The sequence below is a fragment of the Sarcophilus harrisii genome, chromosome 1 (genome assembly GCF_902635505.1).
Source record: "Sarcophilus harrisii chromosome 1, mSarHar1.11, whole genome shotgun sequence".
Classification (NCBI taxonomy): domain Eukaryota; kingdom Metazoa; phylum Chordata; class Mammalia; order Dasyuromorphia; family Dasyuridae; genus Sarcophilus; species Sarcophilus harrisii.
Window position 1 is genome coordinate 219353678 of NC_045426.1, and position 17477 is coordinate 219371154.

Genomic DNA, 17477 nt, shown 5'->3' on the forward strand with positions numbered 1-17477 from the left:
CCAGGAAGGGCCAGCGCTTGGAGCTGTGGGGAGCTTTGATTGGTCTGGAGGCTTCTTCTTGTACCTCACTAGTGGGGTTCCTGTCTTTATTAAAACACAAAAAGAGGACATAGACATGAATACTGCTTATCTTGGTAAGGAAAGGTTCAAAGAAAGAAGGAAACTCAAAGGAAAGGCTATCATAGGGAAAAGAAGGTGGGAACAGAATAAGCAGAGAATGAGGTAAATGAGCTGGTGTTTTTGTCTCCAGATTATTCTATGGAAATGGCCTTTCAAATGGGGGTTCAAAAGCTTATCCTAGGGGCCCCTCAGCTACCAATATGCTGGAATGGTTGTCATCTTCACTCAAAAATCAAGTAGCTGGGAGCAAATAGCTGAAGTGAAAGGGACACAGGTGAATAATGAAATGATTGTAAAAGGTGAGGGTCCAGCTCAAACTAGTTGGTAAGAGCTGGTTGTTAAATTTTCAGGGTAATCTTTTTATACCCGGTAAATTAGCAAAATGCTACAAGTCAGGGCTTAATCACTTAAGAAAGTGATGAAGAAAATGTTAATTATTAGGTTTTAAAATGCATCCTCCCTCACCTCTTCTATCACTCCCCGTAATTGCTGAATATTTACCAACATACCCCTGGATGAGGGTCAAAAAGAGCAGGATTTCTTAGGGAGAAGGTGTTCTATTAAAGCTCTGGTGCTTTAGGAAACTTTGGAGTTACTAGGAAGAAAGTGCTTATATCTGGGAAGAGATAGGAGCAGTGATTATTTTTTCTTTTAGAGCAATTCTAGTGGTAGTGGTAGTGAGAAGCACATCAGGAGAATATGTGATTTTGGCCTCTATCTTTTCAGATTGGTTCCTATTTTTGCAATAACACTCTGACTGGTGGACTTGAAACAAAACCAAAACACTGATCCTCACTGGAGCTCCCAATTACTATGAAAAAAACAAAGAAGTCAAGTACACATCTGTGCCTTACCCCAGAATGTAAGTGGGTTAATGGAGTACAGGAAGTTCTGAGTGGGGATGAGAGTCTGAGATTTGTGGCTAGAAATGTTGCTTGGGTTTTGAAGATAATTGCTAATTTCATTTTACAGATGGTTCAATGGCACTGTGAAGCTGTTGTATAGGGACAGCAAGGACATCCCTTGGGCCTTTTTGGAGTAACCTTGACTGTGCTGGGGAACATTAATGGAGATTAGATAATAGATGTGGCTGTGGGGACTACAGAGGAGAAAGAAAATCATGGAGCTATCTTTGTGTTTCATGGAATGGCTAAGTCCAGCATCATTCCCTCCTAGCCAGGTGAGGTTTATATCTATTTACTGGTTTGCCATTTCGTTCTCCAGCTCAATTTACAGATAAGGACACGGAGTCAAACAGGGTTAAGTAACTTGTCCAGAATCACACAGCTAGTAAGTGTCTGAGAAGGGATTTGAAATAAGGAAGATGAGTATTTCTGATTCCAGGTCCATCACTATCTACTTCCCCTCTGAATTGTTCCTGTCTGAATTAGTCCACCAATATTTCTGCATGCTGCAAACATATTAATCTTCCAAAAGAATGACTTCCTTCCTCAAGGGTTGCAGGAGCTCTGAAGTGAAACTCACAAGTAGAAAATCCCCATTCTAGCATTAAAATTATCAGTAACCTTTATTTTATCTGTTCCACAATTCAACTATATTTAAACCTGGCCCTCTAAGTCATACTTTTGTTGTAGTTCAGTAATTCTGTTAAGTCTGACTCTTCACAACCCCATGAACCAAAGCATGCCAGGCCTTTCTATCCTTACTATCTCTCCAAATCTGTACAATGTCATGTTCTTTGTTTCCATGACACCATCAACCCAATTTGCCTCTCTAATCCCCTCTTCCTTCAATCTTTTCCAATATCAAGGTCTTTTCCAGTGCATCCTTTCTTCTTATTATGTGTCCAAACTATTTGAGCTTGAGTTTTAGTATTTGACCTCCCAATGAATAGCTTGAATTAATTTCTTCTTTAAATATTGCCTGATTTTTCTTTCTCAACAATGAGGTGATTCAAGGCAATTCCAATAGAGTTGATATGGAAAGTGCCGTCTATATCCAGAGAAAGAACTATACAGATTGAATGTGGATCATAGCATAGTATTTTTACCTTTTGTTGGTGGTGGTTTGCTTTTTTTCCCCTTTCTCATGTTTTTTTTTTCTCCTTTTGATCTGATTTGTGTGTGTCTGTGTGTACCTTGATGAGTACGGAAATATTTTTAGAAGAATTGCTTATTTACCCTATATTGGATTGCTTGCTGTCATGGAGAGGGGAGAGGGAAGGAGAGAGGGAGAAAAATTTGTAATACAATGTTGTATCCTGCTTTCTAGACCCTCCACACTGGGGTGGTTAAAATATACCATCCTTGTAGAGAAGTGATGAGGCAGGACTCCCTAGGATGGTGGGAAAATGGAGTCCATTTATTCCTAGTTCTTTTTCTTTTTTATTCCCTCATATCCTTATGTAACCAAAACACTGGGAACACGCTAAGTATATACTGTGCAGTGGGACCACATAAACAACTTGCTATTGCCCTATTTACCACCTGGTATCACTCTGCTTCAATCACAATACAGGTTGTCACCACTCCCTGACTTCTCAGGAAGGCTAAGAGCCCTTAGGGGAGATGGGGAGCCGAACCAGACTGTTAGAGGTTCCCTCTGGGCTGAAGGGTCTTATGCCTCACCCAGAGTTTCCCCACTGTCTGTGACGTTCTACAAAACAAGATTTTGCAAAGGTGAATGTTGAAAACTATCTTTCTTTGCATGTATTTGAGAAAAAATACTATTAAAAATTTTTTAAAGTATTCCTTGATTTGAACTCCTTGCTATTCAATGGACTCTCAAACATTTCCTCTAGTATAATTTAAAAGCATTATGCTGCCTATCATATAATAATAATATACTTGATTATAGTTTAACTTTTATTCCTTTCTAGTTATTTCATGTATAGTTAACTTGTCTTTTCCAATTAGATATAAAGTCTTTAAAGATGAGTCTGTGTTTTTCACCATTTTTTATTTGTCATATTGTAAATAGTATAACATTTTGCAAATATTAGTTGAATGAATTAATGTATAAGAACATGAAGGAAGAAGGGTTGACTTTAAAGCTCTTCTCTCCATCTTTGTCTTTCTTGGGCTTCTCTGTTATTCTCCATGATAAAAAAAAAAAAAAGTGGAGAGAAAACTGGCATTAATATCAGGAATACCTAGCCTCAATTTCTGCTCTGATATATAATGGCTTTGTGACCCTGAGCAAGTGCCATAAACCCCCAATGCTATAGGCCAAAACTTTTTAAGCCCTGGATTATGATCCCATGGGGGTCACAAATCTATGATTTATTATTAGTAAATGTTTGATTTGTATTCCTGTTTTAAAAAATCTATATACTCAGGGTCTCTCAGGTGAAAAGGGGTCCCAAGTGGAAAAAGTTTAAGAAATTCTGCTCTACACAATTTTCTAAGATGTTTGACCAGCACTGGTAAAAGGAGATTCTTCAGTTTCTATATCAATTAACCCTTATTTGAGGTCTTAATTTTATTCCTTCTCCCCATTCTTTGTATTACCAGTCCCCATTTGTATATCTTAAATTAGGGACTGTTTCCTGATAGATTCTTATTTTTATCTGTGTACTTATGGGGAACCTAGTATGTAAAACTGGGGAATTTGAGTGTGAGGATACCTGATTTTTTTTAAGTAATGCATAATGGATTCATTGACCCCAATCATTTTTTTTTCCCGTGGAGGGATAGCCCATATCTTTATCTGGGAACCTCCCACTGTATTGGCCAGAAATTCTCAAACTGTCTTCACTGCATCAGTGAGTGCTGGGGAAAGAACTGCTACAGAATGGTTAAGAAAAGGGATTAGAGAAAGCAGGATGTATAAGTTCTGGGAAGGCAGTAGGACCTAGATGGATGAGGTTACTAAGATCTTTTCTTCTTTGTCTTTTTTTCTTTCTTTTCTTTCTTTCTCTCTCTTTTCTTTCATTTTTTCTTTCCTCCCTTCCTTTCCTTCCTTCCTTCCTTCTTTCTTTCCTTCCTTCCTTTCTTCTTTCTTTCCTTTCCTTCCTTCCTTCTTCCTTTCCTTTCTTCCCTCTTCCTTCTTCCTTTCTTCCTCCTTCCCTTTCCTCCCTTCTTTCTTTTTCTTTCTTCTCCTCCTCTTTATTGTCTTTTTCCTCCTCACATTTCACCTCCTCCTCTTCTTTGTCTTCCTGTGCTCCTCTTACCTCTCTCTCTCTCTCTCTCTCTCTCTCTCTCTCTATATCTATATATATATATATATATATATATATATATATATATACTTTCCCCTTTCCCTTTGAGAAGAACTGTGGCAGAGAGAGCATTTGTCAAGCTATTATGTTCAGCTTTCCAAAGTAAAAAAAAACATTTACCACCCTTTCTCCCTCATCCCTTTTCAAAGGGATTCTTATACTGCAAGATCTATATATCATAAAATCATAACACCTTAAAGGTCATCTACTCTAACTTCCAATTCAATATAAGAATTCAGTCCACATTATTAAATGCCTTTTGTTTGCAAAGCACCAGGTTATTTGGTGAGGGAGACACAAAGATCAATAACAAACTTGAGAGGTAGGTACTCTAATTATCCTCATTTTATAAATAAGGAAACTGAGAGAAACCGAATTTGTGACTTGCTTGAGATCACACAAATAGCAAATATCTAAGAGTTCAAACTCAGATTTTCCTGCTTCTAAGTCCAGTGCTCTATCTACTGTACCACTTAGTACATAGTACACTTGCATATGTAGTTTACCACTGTAGTGGTTATACTACCTAATACATAAAGAAGAGTAATGTGAGGTAAGATTGGAGAGATAGATTGAACCACATCTTAAAAGTGGATAGTGTCCCAGCCCTGGGATCAGGAGGACCTGAGTTTAAATTTGACCTCAGACACTTAATACTTACTAACTGTGGGACTGTGGGCAAATCATTTAAATCCCATTGCCTTGGGGAAAAAAAAGGAATTAAATTTGGCATCAGTAGACAGATTGAACCCCAACTCTGCTGGGAAACTGGGAAAGACAAGATATCTCTTTGGGTCTTGGTTCCTCAACTGAGGAAGCTAAGTGGTACTGTGGATAGAAAGCCAGGTTTGGAGTCAGGAAAACCTGACCTCAGGTCTGACCATCTCCATGGATTCTTACTAGCCATTCCAGATGGGTTAATTGGTTAACCTCTTTCTGCCTCAGTTATTTCAACTATAAAATAGGAATAATAATAGTAGTACCTATCTCTAGGTATTCTTATGAGAATCAAATGAGATATCTGTAAAGCTCTTCACACAGTGACATATATAATATACATATAATATAATACAACATAGCATATTATGATGTAATATAATAACATGTGCCATAATAAATGCTTATTCCCTATAAAATTGCTTATTCCATCTGTAAAATGAGGGAGTTGGGTTAGAAGATGATTTCTAGAGTTATTTCTAGCTCTAAATCCCACATTCCTATAACTCCACAAGATAGCCTTAGTTATTAGCAATTTCTTGTGTAGAGCAGAAATTTGCCACACATGGTTTCTATTACTTGCCCTACAAAGAACAAATCTATTGTTTCCTTTTTTTTCATCTATGTAACTATTATGTATTTCTGGTTTTCTCCCTTCCTTTAGACCCAACCACCTCAAAATTTGCTTCCTGTGACCTGTGAGTTAGGAATAGCTGATGATGAGACCTTAAGAAGCAGTCACTGTCATGTTAATCACCCCATCTTTGGGGGGAAAAGTGAGGTCAGTGATACCTCCTTTCCTTTTCCTCCTGTTCTTTCTTTTTTCGCACTCCTTCCCTTTGAATATCATCTCCCCTTCTCTCTTTTCTCCCTATACAGATCAATTTTAATATAACATTTGATGTCTTCCCTATGGCTTCCCTTGGAGACAAACTACTCTTCAAAGCCAACATGACTAGGTGAGATCAGAACCTTTCTTTCAAAAATCCCATCTACTGTTAACTGGTGAAGTCTACTCTACATCCACTGGATGCTCTTGGGCACACAAACCTTACATGCAGCCTTTCTTGAATGGACTTTCCTCTTTTGTCTCCAGTGAAGATAATACTGCTAAGACCAGCAAAGCTGTCTTTCGGTTGGAGCTATCTGTGAAATATGCTGTCTACATGATGATCATCAGGTGCCAGTGTTCTTCCTTACATTCCCAGAGGATTATAGTCACAGACTGGCTTCCCACCTAGCTCAGAGTGGTCTATAATTGCATTATTGTATATATGTGATTGTGTATGTTAATAGCTATGGCTCAAAAGCCATTTTCATGCAACTCTTCTCACCGGTAGATTTTTAATTATTCAGTGTTCACTGCCTTCATGAGGAATGGATTTGGTGAGAGCTTAAGAGAAGAGAGATGTGAGGTCCCAGACTCTCTTTTGGTCCCTGAAGAGAAAAACTCTGGGAAGAAAACATGTACAAATTAATGAGTATTGCTTATACTTCACACTCATTGCCCCTTAATGCTTTGATATTATTAAAGCATTGTCATTCATTGCCTCTTAATGCTTTTGGACTACATTCCTCCTTTTATAATACTCTGCAAGTCTATCTTCTGCAGACCCATTTGCACCTCTCAGGCATTCAGGATTCCCCCTAATTTTGAGTTCTAGCCTAATACTTCATTCATTTAACAGGTATTATTTATATATTCATGGTTTTTTGCTGGGATAGGGGGTAGGAAGAGATAGTCTTGCCTTCAAGGGGGTTTATATTCTAGTAGTACCACCTTATATCCCATCTATTTTTCCTATTCATTCTTCCATTAGTCATGAACAATCTACAAAATATCTCAGTTTCTCAGCCTCAGAAGACAAGAACAGCTGTGTTGTAGAACACAGATACCAAGTGAGAGTTAAGGTCTGGGAGTTGGTTTAGGATTCCTGGGTTCTGAATATAAAACTAGAGATGAGAATAATGTTACTGACGACTTGATGGGAAGCAAATAGTATATTGGGGGGTGGACAGAACAATTTGTTCTGGGAAGTAAGGAGGATGAATAATGGCCAGTTTATGCATAAATGTAGGACCTCTTACTCCTAATATCTTAGAAAGAAGTAAATGATTGATTTTGGGGAAAGTTCTCTTTGGCTCTGGAAGAAGAGCTGATAGGGAAATCTGGGTATGGAATATTGTATTCTATAACTTCTAAATACAGGTGAATAATCTGGGTCAACAGAATCTCCCCATCCAAATTGACTTCTGGGTTCCAGTGATGTTGGACAATGAAACCATTTGGAATAAGCCTGAACTCACCTTTTCTCAGGTATATCAGTAGTGGTCTCTGATTTCCATAGCCTCATGTTCACACTACCAGATAAGATTAGGTTGGTTCATCTGGTTCTTCTTAACAAATGAGGAAAATGAAACCCAGAGAAGCTAAATAACTTAAAGGATGTCAGGGACAGAATTTGAATCCATGTCCTCTGACTCAAATCTAACACTTTTGTCTGCACAAAAGGGTATAAGTATTCCAAGAAAGGAATGAGCCTTGGGTGGAGGGATTGCTGCAATCTAGAAAGCAGGGTTCCTTGGTATGAGAAGCAGGGTTTAAGGACCAGGAGCACAGAAAAAGTAAGTGCTTCTTGGTTTTTTGGTGGGGGGCTTAGGAAGCCTGAAAAGAGAGAATCTGTGTTGGATTAATAGACTGGATTTAAAAGAAATAAAATTCTAATAAGACAATTTATCTAAGATAGGAAAGCCCTAAGTGGTGGATCAAAGCACATGTGAAGGAAAAAAGAAGAGTTAATGTGATGACTTTTGTTAATTGGAGTTTCTTTTCCCTCAATATCCCATCCTTTCAAATGACATCCAGACAGTAACCAAAGTAGAATGATATAAAGTCCATTCTCCTATTCCCCTCATTGTGGGAAGCAGCACTGGGAGACTGGTGCTCCTCGCACTCCTCACAGCTGGATTATACAAGGTGAAATTCTTCACTCTCCTACACCCAACAATCTCTTTTGATTTATTTGATTTTTCTCTGTGAAATCCAGATTAGCTCCCTTCTTTGTAGAGGGCCTCAGATAGTGGGGGAACTCTGAGTGAGGTTCTTAAAAATCTCAACTTGACCAGATATGAAACAATTTAAAAGCCTTTAAAGGTGTATTGAGAAAACCAGGCTTGTTAAAAAACGTTTGTCATTCCCAAAAAGAGACTTCTTTAGGTAAAATAATAAAAACTCCATGCTGCATAAATAATGCAGAAAATTCTAGTTATCTAGTCAACAACAAAAAGCAAACACTTAGGTCTTCCATTCCAAATATTTTATTCATTTCTTATTATTGCTGGAATTTCATATTCTTTCTTCTTGTAAGTCTTATACCTCACTCAGAGTTCCCCCATTATCTGCGGCCCACTACACTTCATAATCTTCTTTCATAAATATACCATCTGTAGAGAGTAACCATGTATAGAATGTATGAGAGATATGTGGGAAACATATATGGCCATGGTTCATATGTTCAAAGAGCAAGCAGACAAAATCTTACCATTTTCTATTAGGAAAAATTTATAGCCAGGGTTCATACATACATATGGAATTCTTTTTTTTTTTGCTCAGGCGGTTGGGGTTAAGTGACTTGCCCAGGGTCACACAGCTAGGACATACATAGAGAATTCTTGTAGCTGGGACATATTTGTGGAAGGATAACTTATATCTAGGAAGAATAACATCACCACTATATCTGGTGATGTTATTTTGCTGATCTCTCTGGGACTGCTCTCTACTTTTCTCAAATTCCATGCCCTTTTTGTCAGGTGTTTCTTCTAAGCCTTGAAGTGATTCTTCTAATTGTTGCCAAGTATGGTTCTATTGGATATAATAATGAGTTCTTCCTCTCCTTCCAGTTTCTAGCTTAAGCCAGATTCCTCAACTAAGATGCTACCTCTTCTTCATGAAAGAAAGTGTGGGGCTCTGTTATCTCTCTTTTATTTTTAAACCCAGAGACCTAAGCTAGAGCTGTTTTAGAAAAGCAAAGAATTGGATTTAAGAGAGGCAGAGTTGCATAGTCATCATCTTCACTCTCTCTTCTAAAGCCATCACTGTTCATTGGCAGGACAAAGTTTGATGTCTTCAATGTCTAATTAAACTCTAAGTGCTCCATAACACCTGCTTTACCTGCCTGGCCATTGAAACAAATTGTTCTCATCCACCCATTCCACCAAGGAAATCTTTACATACCTGGTGTAGACATCCCCTGACCCACTGTAGGGTTTAAGACTTTTTGGTTACCTTCAACCTGCTTTAGTCCATTTGCCAAAATGGTTTACCAGGATGTGACTGTGATATATGCTACAGCTTCTCTGAGCCACAGGTGAGAGAGTTGTCCACCTGATCCACTAATCCTGATCTATATCTTGCCACTGGATGATCTAGAGCGAGAGTGTTGAGTTTACAATTCTCTATTACTTAAATCCAATTGATTTGCAAATCATGACATCACTTTTCTTATGTCATGGCTCTCTTTGAGAATGAAAGAAATCCTGTGTAATTCCCCTTTAATGTCTGAGTCCTAAACTACAGCTGTTCAGGAATAGTTTGGAGATTGTCCTTCCAACAAACTGCCGAGGGTTTTCTGGGTCTGGATATTGCAAGTTTTTCCCAATCCTGTGATTCCTTTTTGTAATATTCTTCTCTAAAATGTAATGTTCTCTTGTTGGGGTTTTCTTGGGGTCTCTGGGAGCAGCCTTCGTTTCAGTTCAGTAATCATCACGAGTGCAGCCAGGGATTAAAGTCCAAATCCTTTATTTTCTCTTTCAAAGTCTTGTCTCCTTTCCTGTGGCCTGGTTAGTTTCTTGGAGGCCTTCTGTAGTCTTGGTTCCAAGAGCTTGAGGCTGGCTTCTGAATCTCCCCAACTGAATCCTGGTTGAGACTCCTAGTTTATATATGCTCTCTTAAAGGTGTGAATCTTGTGGAACTATAGTAAGTACTAAGTATTGTTAAACCCATGCTAAATAATTATTGTCTCTATCAATTCCACTGATTTAGCACCTTATTTCAAGTTCTGGCTCATAACACCTTTTGTACTTAACATTCATTTTGCCTAGGAAAGGGAATATGCATTTATATGGTGCCTATCATGCACCAGGTGATGTGCATGTTACAAGAGCTTGTTACAAATATATCATTTGATCTTCACAGCAACTCTTTTACAGTAACCATTTTATAGTTAAGGAAACTGAGGCAAACAGAGATTAAATGACTCAGAGAAATCATATAGCTAGCTATTAAATTTCTGAAGGAGAGTTTTAACTCAGTCTTTTTTATTTCAGGCCCAACATTCTATCCCAGGCACTACATAATTACCTTGAATTAGAGGACTCTTATGGGAGGAAAAGGCAAAGGATGAAATTCTGTGGCTAATGTTGTTTCTCCATTACCTTCCACTGAAACTTTGTTTTAAATTATTGCTTTATTATGTATATATATATATATATATATATATATATATATATGTATGTATGTATGTATGTAACTTCAAAACTTCCTAGTTTAACTCCCATTCAGGATAGTTAAGTAAAATAACATAAAAGGGCAAATGTTTATGATTGGAATCTTGAATTTCAGTCATTTTCTAATTGTCTAATGTTTTTGTCTAATTGTTGAATATTTTAATTTGATATTTAACATTTTTTTGCTGTTTGAAGTTTTTCTCATATAGAGAATTATAGTAGTTCTATGTATTGTTCTTTGGGTTTTGCTTTAGTCATTTTTTTGCACCACTTCATACAAATTCTTTTATATTTCTTTGAAGTCTCCATATTCATAAATTGTGGTACAATGATATTCTAGTTCTTATCATTTCCCTCCAATAATTCTTTGATCATTGAAAATAAATATAGTATTTCCTTTTAAGAAAAATTGCTACAAATAATGCTGTTATGAATATCTTCTTACAGATAAGTTTTTATTAGTCAATTGTCTATTGCATAATTCTAAATTTATTTTCCAGAATATTTGGAAGAATTCAGAGCACAACCAAAAGAAAATTACCATACTAGTTTTCTCAAATCCTCATCAACATTTAATTTTTCCCTCTATTATCACCTTTCCCAATTTCTTCGGTGAGATATTTTAAAGATTTTTCGATTTGGATTTCTCTGATTATTAGTGATTGTGAATCCTTTTAAGTAGTTATTGATACTGGAGGCAAGAGGCACCACTGGAGTTTACTGAGAATGAGAAGAAAGAGGATCTGGGAGAGAGTCCTGTGGAATACCTGTGGTTAGAGGACCTTATCTGGATGAGGATCTAGCAAAGGAGACAGAAAATAGATCAGATAAGTAGGAGGAGAACCAGGAGTGAATAGTGAGGAAAGTATCAAGGTAAAGAGGGTAATATACAGAATCAAAGGCTGTAGAGAGATCAAGAAGGGTGAAGAATGAGAAAAGGCCATTGGATTCATCAATTAAGAAATCATTGGTACCTTTTGGAGAAAGCAGTTTCAGTTGAATAAAGTTGGAAGCCACACTATAGAAGGAAGAAGAGAGTGAGAGTAGAGGAAATGGAGGCACCTATCTTTTCAATGAGTTTAGCCTCAAAATGCAGGAGAGCTATAACATGTTATCAGGGATAGAAATATTTAAGTGAGAGTGTTTGGAGGATGGGAGAGACATGGCATGTTGTAGGCAATAGAGGAGCAGCCACCAGCCAGGGAGAAAAGTGAGTGTAGATGATAGAATGATCAATCTGCTGAAGAAGACAGAAGGAATGGGATCATTCCTGAAAGTAGAAAGATTTGCCTGGGAAAGTAGAAGGGCTAAATCTTCATATGAGATGGGTTGAAGGAAGAGATAATGATAGAAGACATCTGAGTCATATGAGATAAGGAGAAGAGGAAGCTCTTGATGAAAGACCTCAATTTATTTATTATTTATTTGACCTCAATTTTTAAAATAAAATATGAGGCATGGTTCTTACCTGATAGGATAAAGATAAGGGAGGACTATCCTGGATTTAGAGAGAAATGAAAAGACTTTGAAAGAGCATTATAGTGTATTACTTAGGAAGATGTAGAAATGTTGTTTTATCTGTTGCTTTTTATTTAGATTGCCTTTTCCTATTATGAAACCCTGTTAGCAAATAATACTGCTTTGCTATGTGAATTGAGATCTACAACTAGAGGGAGGTGTGAGAAAAAAAAAATAGAACGACAAAGACAGAAAGAGATGGACAGAGATAGAGACACAGAGAGAAATTCTTCAAATGCCAATACAAAGAACTGATAACACCAATGAAGTTGAATTGGATAAAGCCTTTACTGAGTAACTACTTTTTCTTTCACTTTCTGCCTCTCCGGATGAAGACTGCTAGATTTTATTAGACAAGGGCTACCTGGAATGTAAGCACAATAAAAGAGTAGGGAAAAAACAGTTTATACTACAAGAAATGTGTTAGGTTTTGACCAGGGTGTATCCTTAGATGAACAAGGTTGATAGAAAAAGATATCTTAATTACTGATCATGACAAAGTTCCACTCCCCGCTCCACCCCTCCACACCAGGAAGAGAATTTCTATGCCCTTTCTGAATTTTTCTTTTTTTTTAATGGTTTGTTAACATTTTTCCTTAATTAAAATATAGATATCACTACCCTTTTCCTTATTCTCTCTTACAAAAAAAAAAAAAAAAGAAAAATAAAGGCATCCTCCCCCCAATAAATGTGTAATCAGGAAAAAACAAATTCACACATTAGTCAAGTCTAAAATGTATTTCATATTCTGCACTTCTAGTTTACCATCTCTATGTCAAAAGATGGAAATTATGGTTCATTGTCATTGTGTTTGTTGTCATTCAAAGCTATTTTTCTCTATAGTATTGTAGCTTATTCTAGAGAATTACATTTATAGTTCTCTCTAGAAACCCTCTCTTTTCCAATACTCTATCTGTGTACCCAAAGGATGTCATAACTTGAACCAGTGAGAGAGGAAAAACTTTGTTTTCCCTTTCTTACTTCCCTTTTGTCAGATGATGTTGGCTTCTGTACTCTCTAATTCTACTTGCTTCACTATCATATTCAACAATCTACTATGTATGAGGTGGAATTCAGAGTTGTTTGAATTTAAACAATTTACTAATGATTTCTTAATTGCAAAATTGAAATTAATTAATCTGCATCTTTCTCAAGCCATTGTTGATCACCTCTTCCTGTATACTCTCTGTCTCTGTCTTATTCTCTCCTCTCTCTCTCTCTCTCTCTCTCTCTCTCTCTCTCTCTCTCTCTCTCTTTCTGTATCTCTTTGTCTCTCCATCTTTCTCTCCCTGTCTTTCTCTGTCTCTGTTTTTCCCTGTCTCTCTCTGTCTTTGTCTCTCTTTCTTCATTTTCTTTATACATATCAGTCTGATTCTTCTTATTTCTTCTTTGTTGGATCTTTATCCAGGTAACTCCAATTAACTGTGGATATTCTTTCCAAAGCTCTGTCCTGGGCCTTCTTTTCAAGTTTCTCTGTAATCCCTTTTACTTGGTGATCTCTTCAGTTCCCATAGATTTAATGATCATCTCTATGTAAATAATTCCTAGATTTAATTTGTTCACCCCAATCTTTCTCTAGAGCTCTAATCCCATACTATCAATTACCAATTGAACATTTTGAACTCGATGTCCCGTAGCAATTGCTCAGTTATGTCCAACTCTTTTACTCAATTGAGGGTTTTCTTGCAAAGATACTGGAGTGGTTTGCTTTTTCCAGCTCATTTTACAGATGAGGAAACTGAGGCAAACAGGGTGAAGTAATTTGCTCAGGGTCACCTAGCCAGTAAGTGTCTGAGGCCAAATTTGAACTCAGAAAGATGAGTCTTCTTGACTCTAGGATGACACTCTATCCACCCTGCTACTTAGCTGCCCCAGATGTTCCACAGTAATCTCAAATTCAATATGTCCAAATCAGAATTTATAATCTTTCCTCCAAAAACCCACTTCTCTCCTGAATTTTCTCTTACAATTGAGAGTACTACATCCTTGTAGTTACCCATACTTACAACCTCAGTATCATCCTGAACTTGTCACTTTCTTTCACTCTGCATGTGTAATTATTTGCCTTTTTTTTTTTTTTTTTTTGCTCCTTTCTCTACAATGTTTCTTGGATACATTCCCTATTCCTCCATTGACATCACCCTTATCACCTTTCTCCTGGACTATTGCAATAAATAGACTTCTAATTGGTCTTCCTGATTCAACTCCCTGCTCATACAATTTTAAAGTACAGGGGCATCTGTGTGGTACAGTGGACAGAATTAAGGACCTGAAGTTAAGAAGACTCATTCTAGTCATCAGATACTTACTAGTTGTGTAATCCTGGGAAAATCACTTCTCTCTGTTTATTCATCTGTAAAATGAGCTGGAGAAGGAAATGATGATGTAGTCATTGACAGTATAGAGTTGTGGGAACCTCTCTCTGGTCAGTGCAGGTCCAACGTGAAAGAATTCACAAACTTGAAATATTGGACCAGCAAAAGGAAGTTTATTGTTGGCATTACAGAAGTCAATTTTTGCTAGAAAGACTGACTTCCAAGTGACAAAGTCCTGGTGGAGAGATAAAGATCCTAGCAGAGAAATCCTGGCAAAGAGATAACAAAAAGTTTATCACTGAGAAGAGAATGTCTCTTCACAGTGGGCAAGGGCCCTGGTAGACAGCTGTGCCAAGGGGAAAGAAGTCCCTTGGCATGGCATGATTCCTACTTTTGCAAATTATGAGTTTAAAATTGTGTTTTTATAAGGAATCTGAGACTGAGGTTTTAATTTAATAAAATTCCTTCAATGTTGTCACTGTCCTCAGGCCTAGATTTTCAACTGAATGAGATCACTTAAGTTCGACCTAAGAAGGAGTGATCCTGGAGTAATTTTCAGCTCAATAGAGGGTACAGCTACTCAATAGAAATATCAGTTCCAGATCTCCAGCTAAATGAGATCACTTAAGTTCGAGCTAAGTAGGGAGGGGTGGTGGGTCCCTGTCAGGAGAGTTTCAGGGCTCACCCCAAAAGTCAAGGACAGTTTCAGGGCTCACCCCATCAATGACAAACCACTCCAGTAATTCTACCAGTAAACTCCTAAATGGTGTCACAAAGGAGGCAGACATAAAGAATCAACTAAAATAAAAAAAAATCTTTCCAGTCTTCCTATACATTATTCCCTGGCATATTCATTCTAAAGTCCCAAAATATGCAAGATAGAGCCTCATGTTCTCTTACCATTTCTGATCTTTTGCTATACTCCTTCCTTGCCTAAAATTCTCTCTCCTATGCTGTTCTTCTCAAAATCCTTCCTTTCCTTCAAGATAACTCAAATACCATTTTTTTTTTGCAGAAGGCCAGGCTAATTTTTTCTTATTTCTACAATTATTTTGTATTTTACACATATAGATGTATTGCACCTGTCTTTTGCCTCTTCTTTAGTAGACTAAACGTTTTGGGCACAGAAAATGTTTTAGTTACCTGTCTTAATCCCAATATCCTGCCCTAGACCTCACATAAAACATTTAAGAAACACTATTCTCATAATTGGTAGAGAAAGAAATTGTCTCAGAAAGCTGTTTACAACCAAATAGCTAACATGAATTCAGAACTATTTACACTATTCCATACTGACTTCAGTATGGAATTTTGAACTGTGGGAGACATTTTAAAATACTTTCTGTTAAGAAGTTGAAAAATGAATGAACAGACAGTTTTCAGACGAAGAAATTGAAACTATTTCCAACCATATGAAAAAATTCTCCAAGTCATTATTAATCAGAGAAATGCAAATTAAGACAACTCTGAGATACTACTACATACCTGTCAGACTGGCTAGAATGACAGGGAAAGATAATGTGGAATGTTGGAGGGAATGTGGGAAAACAGGGACACTAATACATTGTTGGTGGAATTGTGACTACATCCAGCCATTCTGGAGAGCAATTTGGAACTATGCTCAAAAAGTTATCAAACTGTGCATGCCCTTTGATCCAGCAGTGTTTCTACTGGGCTTATACCCCAAAGAGATACTAAAGAAGGGAAAGGGACCTGTATGTGCCAAAATGTTTGTGGAAGTCTCTTTATAGTGACCAGAAACTGGAAACTGAGTCAATGCCTATCAATTGAGAATGGCTGAATAAATTGTGGTATATGAATATTATGGAATATTACTGTTCTGTAAGAAATGACCAACAGGATGATTTCAGAAAGGCCTGGAGAGACTTACACGAGTTCATGCTGTGTGAAATGAGCAGAACCAGGAGATCATTATATACTTCAACAACAACACTATATGATGATCAATTCTGATGGACGTGGCCATCTCCAGCAATGAGATGAACCAAATCAGTTCCAATAGAGCAGTAATTAATTGAACCAGCTACACCCAGTGAAAGAACTCTGGGAGATGACTATGAATCATTACATAGAATTCCCAATCCCTCTATCTGTGTCCGCCTGCATTTTTGATTTCCTTCACAGGCTAATTGTACATTATTTCAAAGTCCGATTCTTTTTGTACAGCAAAATAACTGTTTGCACATGTATACTTATATTGTATTTAATTTATACTTTAATATATATAACATGTATTGGTCAACCTGCCATCTGGGGAAGGGGATGGGGGGAAGGAAGGGAAAAATTGGAACAAAAGGTTTGGCAATTGTCAATGCTATAAAATTACCCATGCAAATAACTTGTAAATAAAAAGTTATAATAAAAAAAAGAAGTTGAAAAATGAAATTCAAATACTCCCATGCCTATATATATATCACTTAAATCAATGATATCAGTTATGTTGCTCTGTACCTTCAAAACAGACTTGAATCCACCAACCTACTTCTATCCTCCAAGTTCTTGACCCACAAGGCCCCTTCTGCATGTCCTTTTTCATTTCCTTTTTTTTTGCAAGGCAAAGGAAATCATGCGTTTTGCCTCACCCCTTCTTATCTTTGGAGATGTTTCCTGATATAAACTGTCTTTGGTATAGACGTAACTAGACATACTGAAAAAACCTCTAAAACTCAGATCCCACTTTCTCTGGGGTCTAAAAAAAGAAAAAGGAAAAAAAAAAAAAAAAGGAGTTATGGATGGAATATCCCAGAAAAGCAAGAAGGGACTCAGAAGTCTAACATGGAAGCCAACAGCTACTAGCTGTCCAAAAGGTCTGAACTGATCCTTTGATGTCACAGAGTGGGAGTGGTAGCTCCAAGGAAGTGACAGCAGATCAAGTGAGAGGGTGGCTCCAGAGATACTTTCTACCTCATTGAGTCCTCTTTCACCCCCTACCCTGGTCAGCAGTGGGTACAAGTTTGTCAGTTCCTTATTTGTTATTTTCTATTTAGGTTTTATTTACCCCATCTGATATTCTGTCAGTCAACATTACTGTTATCCAGTTATTTTTAAAATTTATTAATAGTATTTTATTTTTCCAAATACATGCAAAGATAATTTTCAAC

General features: G+C 37.1%; 1 pseudogene; it reads left to right on the forward strand.

Moving 5' to 3' along the window:
- LOC100921936 overlaps positions 1-8240 on the forward strand; it is a 28168-nt pseudogene extending 19928 nt beyond the window's left edge.
- The last annotated feature ends 9237 nt before the right edge of the window (positions 8241-17477 follow it).